The following is a 12,491-nucleotide window of genomic DNA, read 5'->3' as shown; positions in this document are numbered from 1 at the left end:
TTGTATTCTCCTATTGTTATATTTTGTGGCTGCCTTATTTCTGCGTTTTTTCTTACCTGCATATATTTTGTTTTGGTCTGATTGATTTTAAGACCACTATTTTGTGCAGCTCGTTCTATTTGGTTGTATGCCTCTATCATTTCTCTTCTTGATCTTGCGATTATGTCAACATCATCTGCAAATGCTAGTATTTGCACGCTTTTATTAATGATTGTTCCTCGTGTATTGACTGTTGTGTCCCTCAGTATTTTCTCGAGCACGATGTTGAACAAGATGCATGATAGAGCGTCTCCCTGGCGTAGTCCCTTTTTCATATCTATTGTTTCCGTTAATTCATTTTGTATCCGGATTCTACTTTCTACTTTTAGAGATTCTTTTATCAGTTCTATTAGTTGTGTTGGTATATTAAATTCTTTCATTGCTTTTATTAAGTATTCTCGGTTTATATTGTCATATGCGCTTTCAAAGTCTATGAAGAGATGATGGGTGTCGATGTTATATTCACTTGTTTTTTCGAGGATCTGTCGCAGAACAAATATCTGGTCTATTGTTGACTTCTGTCTACAGAAGCCACTTTGGTATTTGCCAACTATTTTTTCAGCGTGTGGTCTAAGTCTTTCATAAATGACATTGGACATTATTTTGTATGCTGCATTCAGCAGCGTGATTCCACGGTAGTTTCCACATTCTAACTGATTTCCTTTTTTATGTAGTGGTATAATAATACCGCTATTCCACTCCGTTGGTAGCTGTTTATTCGACCATATCTTTGTTATCAATTCATGTATTGTTTTTTGTATTGCGTCTCTTCCTTCCTTTAGTAACTCTGATGCTATTTGATCCGATCCCGGTGCTTTATCGTTCTTTAATTTTTCTACTGCTGCTCTAATCTCAGCTATTGTTGGTGAAGTCTTTTCTCTGTTGTCTGCTTGGTCTAATGCTTTAACTTAAAAATGCTTTGACTTAAAAATCCATTATTAACTTAAATTAAATTAATTAACTTAAAAATCCTTTGACGTTTCCCGTCACTGCAGCAGCACCATCTGTACATATCGCAATACAATCCGTCCACTTAAGTCCGTGATCCTGAAAGAAGGTGTCAACAGTAGAAAATATATCAGTTCTAGTGGTTGTTGTTTTCAATTCACGACAGAATAGGAACTGTTCAATAATTTCCGGTCCGTACACAAATCTTACAAGAATATCAATTGGGCCTTTCCCGAAATGTCCGTGCTTTGGTCCAGTTGTAAAGCAAATTGTGTATTTGCCAATACCTCCCTAACATTACTTTGAATATCGATTGAAATATCTAACATACGTCGATGGACTGTGTCATTTGATAAAGGTACCTTTGATATTTGTTCAACAGCTTCCGGGCCTGACATTATAGCAACTAATTCTTTACATGCCAGTAAAATAAGCTCTTCACCAATAGTATGGGCTTTCTGTTTTTTGGCAATCAATTCAGAAACTTTATATGATGCTAAAAGTGCCTTATCTGGGAGTTTTATTCGTTTTTCCATTATAACTGAGGATGATTGAATGGAACAACGTAGACGTTGAAAATACTCGCGCGGTTTTTGGGAAACGCTTTGATGATTTTGTTTCAAATGTCTTTTTAAACAATTACGATTTGCCACTTTATTGATTGGTATAACGTGGTATATACCTAATAGTTAAACAAAATGGTTGAATGCATGATTGGTATATTATAACAAGTAAAAAAATATAAATAAAAATATCGTATTCGTAAATCTCGCGACACACCTGATAGGTTCTTCCGACACACCAGTATGTCGCGACACGGTGGTTGAGAACCGCTGATCTAGAAGGTGAAGTGCGTATGTAGAATCTGTTTTTCTATTATTGAAAGCCCTTTTGTGTTCTGCTATACATTTATTAAAAGTTCTACCAGTTTGACCTATTTAAGTTTTTGGGCAGTCGCCACATTTCGTCATCTTATTCGAATTAACTAAAATTAACAGTAGGTAAGTCATACCTTTTTCAAATTCAGATATGGGCAAAATATATAAAAAAAAGACCGACTGACAATCTTGGTCGAAATAAAATATGAAAAGAGCAATGGCTGAAATAACTGCTCAACAGTTAAGTGTTAATGCAGCCTCAAAAGCATATATTATTCCAGAACCTACTCTGAGATGATATGTTAAAAAATACCCTGATGAGGTAACTTGTGTATCCTAGTTATTTTGATTTTTTAAAAGTCATTATTGCAAATGCTGGTCGCCAACATTTAATGATGAACAACTAAATCAACTTAAAAAACATGTGATACATATAGATAAACGGGAATTTAGATTAACACAGGATTAGTTTAGAAAAATTACTTTCGACTTTGCTGTTCATTGTGGTTTTGCTGATAGATTTAACGTCCAATCCAATCCTTTACGAAGAAATTGAATATATGACTCTGTAAACCAAAAGCAACTTCTGCTGCTAGATTAATGGCTTTTAATAAAGTTAATGTGAAAACTTTCCTTAAGGTATACAAAGAACTCCATCAAAAATATTCATATTCTGCAACTCAAATTTACAATATTGATGAAACCGGTTTTTCTTTAGTACCTACCAAGGATCCTTAAATATTAACTCCAGGAGGCAACCGTCGAGTGGTGAAGATTTCCTCAGTAGAAAGAGGGGTTATCATGACTGCTTTTTGTGGCATGAATGCCATTGGAAATTTTATACCACCTTTTCTAATATTTTCAAGAGTAAAAATGCAACCAGCTCTTAAAAATGAAACATCCGAAGGGACCATGGCAGTAGCTTATCCTTCTGGATGGATGACTTTTGAAAACTTTGATAAATATTTGGACCATTTCATTAAACACGCTCGTCCAAGCGAAAACAACCCTGTGTTAGTGTTAATGGATAATCACAGCAGTCGTGATTGGATGTGTCAATATATGGACTATAGACTTCCGAAAATAGCGTACTTTCGGGCTTTCGAAGATGTTTTCATCAGTAATCCGGTTCGTCTTATAACATTGTATGATATTGCAAACCTATTTGGGAAAGCAGCAACTGTTTCAAATGCTCTTAGTGGTTTTAGAGCCACTGGCATATATCCTGTTGATAGCCAGGCGTTTAATATATTTGATTTTAAGCCATATTTAACAACATATAAAGACAAACCAATTTTAACGAAAGTTCCAACTACGTCTGCTTTGGAAAATGTAGAGGTCGAAGAGGAAATGCCAGATATTCAAAGAATGTCATCGATACCTTTTTTTAAAAGAAACGGGATCTCAAGAATTTGTTCAAATATCTGACGAAATTTTAGATATTCCTATTCCAACTACGCCAGGTCCATCTACATCAAGAATAGTTGGTCGGGCACCCCTCATGTACCTATCATATATTGGATAAGAGTCTACCTCAATTACCTGTTGCTGAAGTGAGAGCAAAACGACTTGAAAGAATAACCATCTCTCGTTATTTCCAGTACACAGAAAATGAATATAAAAGAATAGAAGAACATTGAAAAACACAAAAGAAGCAAAGACTTTAACTTTCAGCAAAAAATAGGAAATTCACTCTGGATAAAGGTAAAGGAAAAACGACTAATTGCAAAATAAAATTTGGCGACTCTTCTAACTTATCAGTAGATATGGAATATGCTGACTGATAACGATTTGGAAGAAAGAGATTGCATAATCTGCAGTAAAAGAGGAAAAGATGAGCTATAGTATTGCTACAGCAGGTGTAGGGAATGGGCTCACGATGAATGCACTGGACTGGATAGTCAAGAAACAAAGGTAAAACAATGGACTTGTGATTGGTGTTTGTAAAAATGTAGGACCTATTACAAGTGCTGCATTCGTTGCAGAATAAATGAATTTTACTTTAATTTGTTGACTTTTTGATATAACTGCCTTTCTTTCTTAGAATAGATAAGATGAAGAATATGACATATATAGATAAATTTTAAAATTTTTATTTGAAATATTAACCCTTACGTAATCTTAATTTAATATGTAAAGTAATACTATAAGCCCATTTACCTTGTAGTTCTAGGAATTTTTTAAGCTTACTATCGTCATCTTACCCTCCTTTCCCCTACTTTACATGAGGTACATTATTATTAGTTACAAATTTGTCAAAAAGTTGTTGATAATTGGGGAGCTTTCTTAGTTTTAAGTAATACATCTTGTTCGGTTTTATACATTTGTTTTGTTAATGTTTACTTTCGTTTTGGGAGCAGCTTAGTGCTAGTTGAATAATATGTCCGATATTTATTTTTTTAAACATTTAATCGAATTTTGATAATATGCCAGTTTTTCTAAATTCGATTAAATTTTTACGAAGATGTTTTTTAAGTGTTTATGTAACTTTTTGAAGAAAATCCATTATTCTGTGATAGAACAAAATCTGTCCGGCAAAAAAGTGCAAAAACAGGACCCGCCCTTAATAAAAAAGCCAAATACTCGGAAAAACCATTAACTGCAACTGAATAAATACATCGTAGATCTGCGAATTGTGTACCGTCGTCGCCCAGCATCATCTCATAGAGAGAGACTATACGGTACATAGCGCACCCAGGATTTCCCAATATAACCCAGAGAGAACACTCCACAACAGCTGATCAGCCGGATGCCCGGCGACCGACGCTGTGCCGTCAGTATCTCCGTCGCGACGTCCCAGCTCGACGTTGTGTTCTGCGTTCCGCCCCCACCAACGCCGAACACGTGCACAATCGGTAAGAAGAAAAACAAAGTCATTGGTTACGAATTTTTATGATTGTTTTTAAAGTTTTTTTTGTGTAAGTTTTATTTGGAGTTGTGTACCTGCTCGGTAGACGTAAATAAATATTTCCGTAAGTTTTTCTAATTTTAATTATACAATACAGTTAAGATTTATATTCACATACGTTTTTTTTAACTCATCAATGTTGGGAATAGGGCCAGGAATTCGTATCCTGGTTCGGCTCCCAAGAATACAAGTGTTCATAACTAAAAAATAAATATTTTTATGAGCCGAGATGTTAGAAAAAAATATTAAATAAATATATACCTAAATATATAATAATAAATAAATAAACATATTAATTATATATATATATATATATATATATATATATATATATATATATATATATATATATATATATATATACAGTACATTCAACCAACTTTCACCTCTAAACGATTAATGGAATTCGCAGAAAACCTTTCGTTGTACTAAAAGGCTCGATGTAAACTGCACTGGAGTTCTCCATAATCTTTTTAATTACTTACTTTGTTTAGAATATTTTTGCTTGCATTATCAGTTAGAGTTAATTTGTATAAAATGAGAAGCAAAAATTCAAATGGAATTTTAAATATGTATTATTGTTTATTTGGCTAATAATTAATGTATAAATATGATGGTTAACCTGCTGTACCGCTATCATTATGTAAATCTATAATCACTGGATTAATTTCACTAATTTTATTTTCCGGATCCACCACTCTTCTATTAATTTTTCACATTTATTTACAGTTTTGGCCCATATTTCTGGAGCTGCAATTTTAAGAGCTTCTTGCCACATTTCCTTAACTGCATCGTCACTGTATCTACTGCATCCAACGTGATTATCATAATACGTTTTACATATACCTCAGATGTTTTCGATGGGATTAAACTGGCAGTGATACGGCGGTAACCGTAGCACTTGATGTCCATAACTTGATACAATTTGGTCAACTATATAAACTGTTGGTTTTTCATTACGTTTCGAAATTTCCAGTAACTCTGATTTGAAGGCGTATTCCGGAAAATTGATATTATTTTTAACTAACCAATTTTTTATGCTCGGTACGTTCCACGACTGTTTTGGTTGTTTCTCCAAAATCTCCGAATGGTAAGGTGCATTATCTAAAACTATAACTGATGGTTCACTCAGACTAGGTAACAGTTTCTCCTCAAGCCATTTAACAAACATATCTCCATTCATGTTTTCACAGTAATCAGCAAATTTTGATTTTGAAGAAAAAATAAAATCTGCGTTTTCTATAAAGCCTTCTTTTCCTTCTGCATGAAGAATGACGTGTCTTTTGCCTTCGCTATCTGTGTGTTTTATTGATTTTATGCTGTCGTCTTGCCAAATTCTTCTAATTCCACCCTTTGCAAATATACATGTCTCATCTAAGTATACGAATGTTGCATTTTCAGATTTAAGTCTAGTATATTCTCTCAAAAATTTAATTCTTTTGTGAACCACACTACTTCTTTCTCATAAAAGTAACCTACTATTTTCTTTTTTGAATTTAAATCCTAAATCCCTCAACACTTTCCAAAGGCTACTCCTCTTAATTTCAGAAACTTGTCTTTCTCTTATTTTGGCAAGTAAAGTATCTAAACTGACATGTTGATTGTTTTCACGCATTCGATACAAAATATTGCAAATTTCAAATTTTTCTCCATCAGGTAAGTCAATGCTCCTAGAATGTTTACGAGTTGTTTTCTTGTCTTCGTGATGCTCAGTCACAGTAAGATCTTCTTGAGAATCTCTGACAGTCTTCATTACAGTTTTTAGCTTACTTTCACTTATCCCGAGTGCGTCACAAACGCGTTGATTTATACATAATAATGATTTTAAAGGTCCACCATTGTCTCTTTACATGGTAAAGTATTTATGCACATTTGCAATTAATTCATCAATACCCAACTTACGTCTAGGCATAATGGTCACTTGAAACTACACGTTTGAATTACAATATACTGAGTTTAGATCAATATGACGGAAACTTTCTAACTGTTGTGCTTGAGAGGTGAAATATATTACAACCGCTTACAAAGATTCCAACACATTTAGCAAATTAGCCTAATGATCATTAGGAATGCCGATTGTAATTTAATTATGTTTGATACAAAGTTTAGAAATGGTTGGAAACCATACATAGACAAATTAAAATGTTTTCCACAATTATTTTATTTTTAGTACAATTATTTTCGTTTGAAAATAAAAAGTTAAATATATTTAACAAAACCCTAATTTTAACGCTTAATCACAGACGGCTCAAAAACGGTACACTCTAACAGACATATGGTCAATCTAACTACTATTAAAATTGACAAAATGTTCTAGTTTACTCCGAAGAATTTTTTAACAAAAATTAAAAGTGATATTGGTGGTACTTTGTATATCTACTTTGAATATAAATTATCCTTAGCTCGGTAGTATTTGTTTCAGAAAAAAATTATTAAACAAGTGGGTGAAAAAAATTTACGTTAAATAATATGCAAGAATACTATTTATTACAAAAAAATGTAACAAAATATACAAAACTATGAACAACGGGTTAATGACACATATATTTATTTTATACCTAAAATTTAGCAAAATGTTAAACATTATGGAGAACACCAGTGCAGTTTACCGTGCCTTTTACTACAACCAAAGGTTTTCTGCGAATTCCGTTAATTAAGGTGTAAGTTGGTTGAATATACTGTATTTATTTATCACTTTAACATTCAAAAACGGGTAAATTAGAGGCCTCTATATTTTATTACTTTATCTATGGTACATAGCATTTTTTTCTCGCCTCGCAAAATTATTTTTTGCTTTTTCTGTTATTTATTCTTTGTATACGACAAGCATGGTAATATAATGGACAAAAACCGGTTAATAAATATTTAATATTACTTGAACTGAACTAAATTTTAAAATTAAAAAAGCAAAAGGTTAGATATACCCCAGAGCGGTAGATATAGTCGCTTACAAACCCACACCGGCATGCCTGTCTGTCTCAAGGCTTCTGGGGGAGACAAATCTTCGACAAAATTTAACATTGGAATCTAAAACATAAGATCGATTAATCAAAATACAAGGATTCACAAATTAGAAGACGACCTATTCAATTACAGCTATACTAGATTTGAAAATGCAAGTTAACATTTTTGTACAACATTCTTTATAAGACAGACTCAGACGTACTAGAGAGAGATAGAGAGAGAAAAACAGAACTTGAGAACAAAAGACGAAGAGCAGATAAACTGTGCAGGCAGAAAAAGAGAAAGTACGAAAACCAACGGATACTAAACATAGAGAGGGAGTTTAAGGAAAACGAAACACGTAGTGCATACCAATTTATCAAACATCTAAGACAGGGATACAAACCGAAGACTAGCCTCTGCAAAAATAAGAAGGGTGAAATCATTAGCGATATGGACGAAATTAAGAGAACCTGGATGACATATTTTAAGGAATTACTAAACAAAGGGACACAACCACCATTACAATAACAGAGGCAGCAGCAGGCACGGAAGGAGGTACAACAACAAGAACTGGGGGAAGATGGAGAAGAAAATGAATTAACTAGACCACCAACGCTAGAGGAGGTCCAAACGGCAATCCACATACAAAAAGCCATAAAGCACCGGGAATAGATAAAATACCGACAGAACTACTCAAGTAAGGAGGAAGGAATTTGACACAACAGATGTACCAGCTAATACGAGAGGTATGAATATAAGAAGAAATCCCTCAAACAATGAAAGAAAAGTATAATCTGCCCTATTCATAAAAAAGGAGACAAACTGTCGTGTCAGAATTATAGAGGCATCACTTTACTTTGTTCGGGATATAAAATACTCACAAACATCATTAATCGAAAATTTCAACCACTCACGGAAAAAATCATTGAGGAATATCAAGCAGGGTTTAGGCTAAATAGATCTACCATTGACCAACTATTTATAGTTAAATAAATACTAGCCAAAGCATGGGAATACGACATGGACGTTTACAATCTCTTTGTAGATTTTAAACAAGCCTATGATTCAATAGATAGAACAATTCTACCTAATATATTGGAAGAATTTGGCATTCCATCAAAATTAATACGACTAGTGCAAATGACAATGACAGAAACAGAAGCACAGGTATGTATTCAGGGACAGATCACTGATGCGTTTACGATAACGCAAGGACTGAAACAAGGCGACGGACTGGCTCCAACGCTCTTTAATCTTGTCCTTGAATATATAATTAGATGGTTGACGGTGACCGGAAATAACATACTTACAAACAAATCTACCCAATTAGCAGCATACGCAGATGATATAAACATAATGAGTAGAGCAGTGAATGCAGCGGAAGAAACCTACGTTGAGTTGAAACAGAGTGCAGAAGCAGTAGGGCTAGCAATAAATACAATTAAAACAAAACTACTCATACAAACCAGATCAAATAGACCGGCGCGCGGCGCAACAACACTTTATTGACGATATAGAACATGTGAATAGATTCACATACCCAGGAATGGATCTGGTCGCAAGCAATGAAAAAGAACCGGAAATAAATAGAAGGCTTTTGCTGGCAAATAAAGCTTATTTCGCGATGGGCCACATATTCAAGTCGCGAGACGTACACCGGAAAAAAAAATTCCGGGTCTATAAAACAATAATCAGGCCCATAGTAAGTCATGGTTATGAAACATGGGTGGTGACACAGAAATCTGCCAATGCATTAGATGTGTTTGAAAGAAAAATATTACGTAGGATACTGGGCCCAATAAGTGAAAACAACAACTGGCAAATTAGGTATAATAGAGAAATATACGAACAATATAGCGAACCAACTCTAGCACAATACACTAAACTGCAGAGATTACGGTGGGCAGGGCTCGTGGTCCGCATGCATGAGAATAGAATCCCCAGAAAATTACTAAATGCAAGAATGCAGGGAAAAGACCTGTTGAAAGACCTAAAAAGAGATGGGAAGACGAAGTCGATGAGGATGCAAGGAACTGCCTGGGAACGCGTTCATGGAAAAGAACAGCGGTAAATCGAAATGATTGGAGAAGCCTGTTGAAAGAGGCCAAGGCCCGATTTGGGCTGTAGTGCCATTGGATGGATGGATTCTTTATAAGAACTTTTTATAAAGAAGACTCCTTTTGACAAAAAAATTAGTCGGCTAACCCCTTGTCTTACCATAGCTAGGTCATTTACCATTTATAGTACATTTGAAAATGATTGACAGCACAAATTTTATAGCAAAGGTCTAAATATAGGGTTGGTCAATGCAGAAAAAACGGAATAAATGATACCTTCTTATCTGAATTTTCAGTCAACTTTAATATGACTACCCCGACAAACCTCAAATATAATACATCATAAAATGCAAATGAGTAAACAATATGATTAAGCAATAACTGAACCCCTCAGTGACGGAGAAGATAAAATTACTTTTTAAGATAAGTAAACTAAAATGTCAATATTACGTACTGTTCGTTGCAAGATATTTCGGATTTAATCTTCTAGGTATAGTTGTATACAGGGTCGGACTTATTATACTGATACATTTTATCAAAATTACGGCAATCCCACAAAGTAAAAGAAAAATACATATAAGTAATACTTTTATAACAACATTTAACATAGTGAAAAAATACAAAAAAAAAAAAAATTTTAAACTTAACTATCGTCTACATTTAAATCGGTGTCACTATCATCGCTATCGTTTAAATCTATAACTACTCTATTTATAATGTTTTGGAACTGTAAGTGTTTTTCTTCTAGTTTTTTGACATGCTCTATACATTTTTTTCCAATTATCTGCTGTAATATTATTATATTCGGTCTTAATTAAATCTACAACAGTCGAAAATAATTTAGGAGAATTATTATTTTTCTTCATATTACTTTTTAATTGAGACCACAGAAATTCTATTGGATTCAGTAAACAACAGTAAGGAGGTAATCTTAATACTTTATGGCCATAATTCTCAGCTAGCCTGTCGATAACAATTTTTTTCACATTTAACTAATTTTAATAGTTCTACAAGTTGTTTTTTTGTGTAAGAATCCATAAAATATATTTCATGTTTTGATAAAAATTCTTGAATTTCAGCTATGTTTGAATTAGTGTTTGGAATTTTACTCTTTAGTCAACAATGACACGAAGCATTATCCAAAATAATAACGCTATTTCGCTTTAATTTAGGTAGTAATTGCTGCTCAAACCACTTTTCAAACAAAGTACTGTCCATATCTTGATGATAATCTAAGCGACAATCACTTACACTCTTAACAGATAGTATTAAAGCATCTTCTACCCATCCTGATTCTCCCCCACAATGTAAAATACAAATTGTCTTCCTTCTAGAGGGAGAAATATTGGTGACGCAATTTTTACTACCATTGGTCCAACATTTTTTAACTATATCGTGGGTGTCGAACCAAGTTTCATCCAAATAATACAAGTTCTTCCCTTCACTCCTAAAAGATCTTAGACTCTCCAAATATTCGAACTTCCACCTTATTAAACGGCTGGATTCCATAATTACCTGCCGTTTATTCACTGTTTTAAACATAAAACCATTAGATTTTAAAAACCTCCAAAAAGTACTTTTATGACATTCGGAGATTATTTCTTTGTTTCTTAATTCACTCAAAAGTTTATTTAAAGTTGGTAAGTTATTCACTGAATACATATGATATATTGTTTCCCGTACAGGTAATAAATGAAAGTGGGTAATACTCGATGGGCACCAGAATCCTTTCTTTTTTTTCTCAACACTGGACCGTCTTTTATAAGTTCGTACACAGTGGATCGTGGCACTTGTGTCAAAAAAACCGTCTTTTTGATCGCTTCCGATTTAACCATTGTCGAAAGAAGACCTAAGAAAAAATATGTTATTTTACTTTTTAGGGAATTCTGTGTTTTTTATGAATTAATTAATCGGTAAACATGATTAACCTTCCTAATACCGGATGGGGCGAATTCTCGCCCCAGGTCTTACGTTTTTATTAATACCTGTCAATAAGTCATCAATCGCTTTGACGGTTTAGGACATTGGTAGATGATGTATTAAGAGCACAAAGAAGTAGTAAAATCCAAAATACCGCTAACAGAAAATTAAATATTCTCGTCAGATTTCTCGGAAATGTATGTAGGGCGAAAATTCGCCCCATATGGTATCGAGTGTTTTCACGTTCTACAAATCTGATTTTATCAGTTTAGATAAAAGTTTTGGAAACTGGTTACTAATGACTATACTAATTACTTACCATGATGTGCTAAACTGAACTGCTAAAATTATCTGTTTATTTGATGAGTTTCTAAATGTGACTGTCTTCTGTCTTTGATTTTTAATTGAATTGGTACTATAAACAAAGTATACAGACAATAAAGAGTTAAAAAATATTAAGTTTAATGAGATACATAGAATCCTTGCGCTTAAAAGTGAACCAAACTACTGGGGCGAGAAGTCGCCCCACATGGTACTGGTCGTTTTCAAATTCAGCCGTTATTAGGAAGGTTAACTAAAGAGTATTTTTAACTAGTACTTACCGTTGTATACGCTAAGCATGATTTGCTCTGCATCGTGTGTGAGACGAATATAACCAGAACGTTTTTCAGGTTCAGACTCGTCTTCACTTTCTGAAATAGTGGCAGGAATGTACAGGACATCGCCACTAATCATTTCTATATCACTCATATTTATAGTTATTACACTGACTTTTGTTCTAAATGAACGAAAAAA

The 12,491-nt window shown here is 33.7% G+C and overlaps 1 protein-coding gene across 2 annotated transcripts in view; it reads left to right on the top strand.

Annotated features, from left to right (window-relative positions):
* The first annotated feature begins 4,586 nt into the window (after positions 1-4,586).
* The window catches only part of Ptp36E (protein tyrosine phosphatase 36E), a 328,870-nt gene continuing 320,965 nt past the window's right edge, over positions 4,587-12,491 (top strand). The window contains exon 1 of one of the 2 annotated variants that reach the window (XM_072540054.1): positions 4,587-4,837. The gene's annotated coding sequence lies outside the window, so the exon portion shown is untranslated. The remainder of the gene's footprint in view (positions 4,838-12,491) is intronic. The other variant, XM_072540055.1, reaches the window with a different exon arrangement.

The sequence above is a fragment of the Diabrotica undecimpunctata genome, chromosome 8 (assembly GCF_040954645.1).
Source record: "Diabrotica undecimpunctata isolate CICGRU chromosome 8, icDiaUnde3, whole genome shotgun sequence".
Lineage (NCBI taxonomy): Eukaryota > Metazoa > Arthropoda > Insecta > Coleoptera > Chrysomelidae > Diabrotica > Diabrotica undecimpunctata.
Note: the sequence above shows the minus strand (reverse complement) of the source record. Positions and strands in the feature narration are given on the sequence as shown.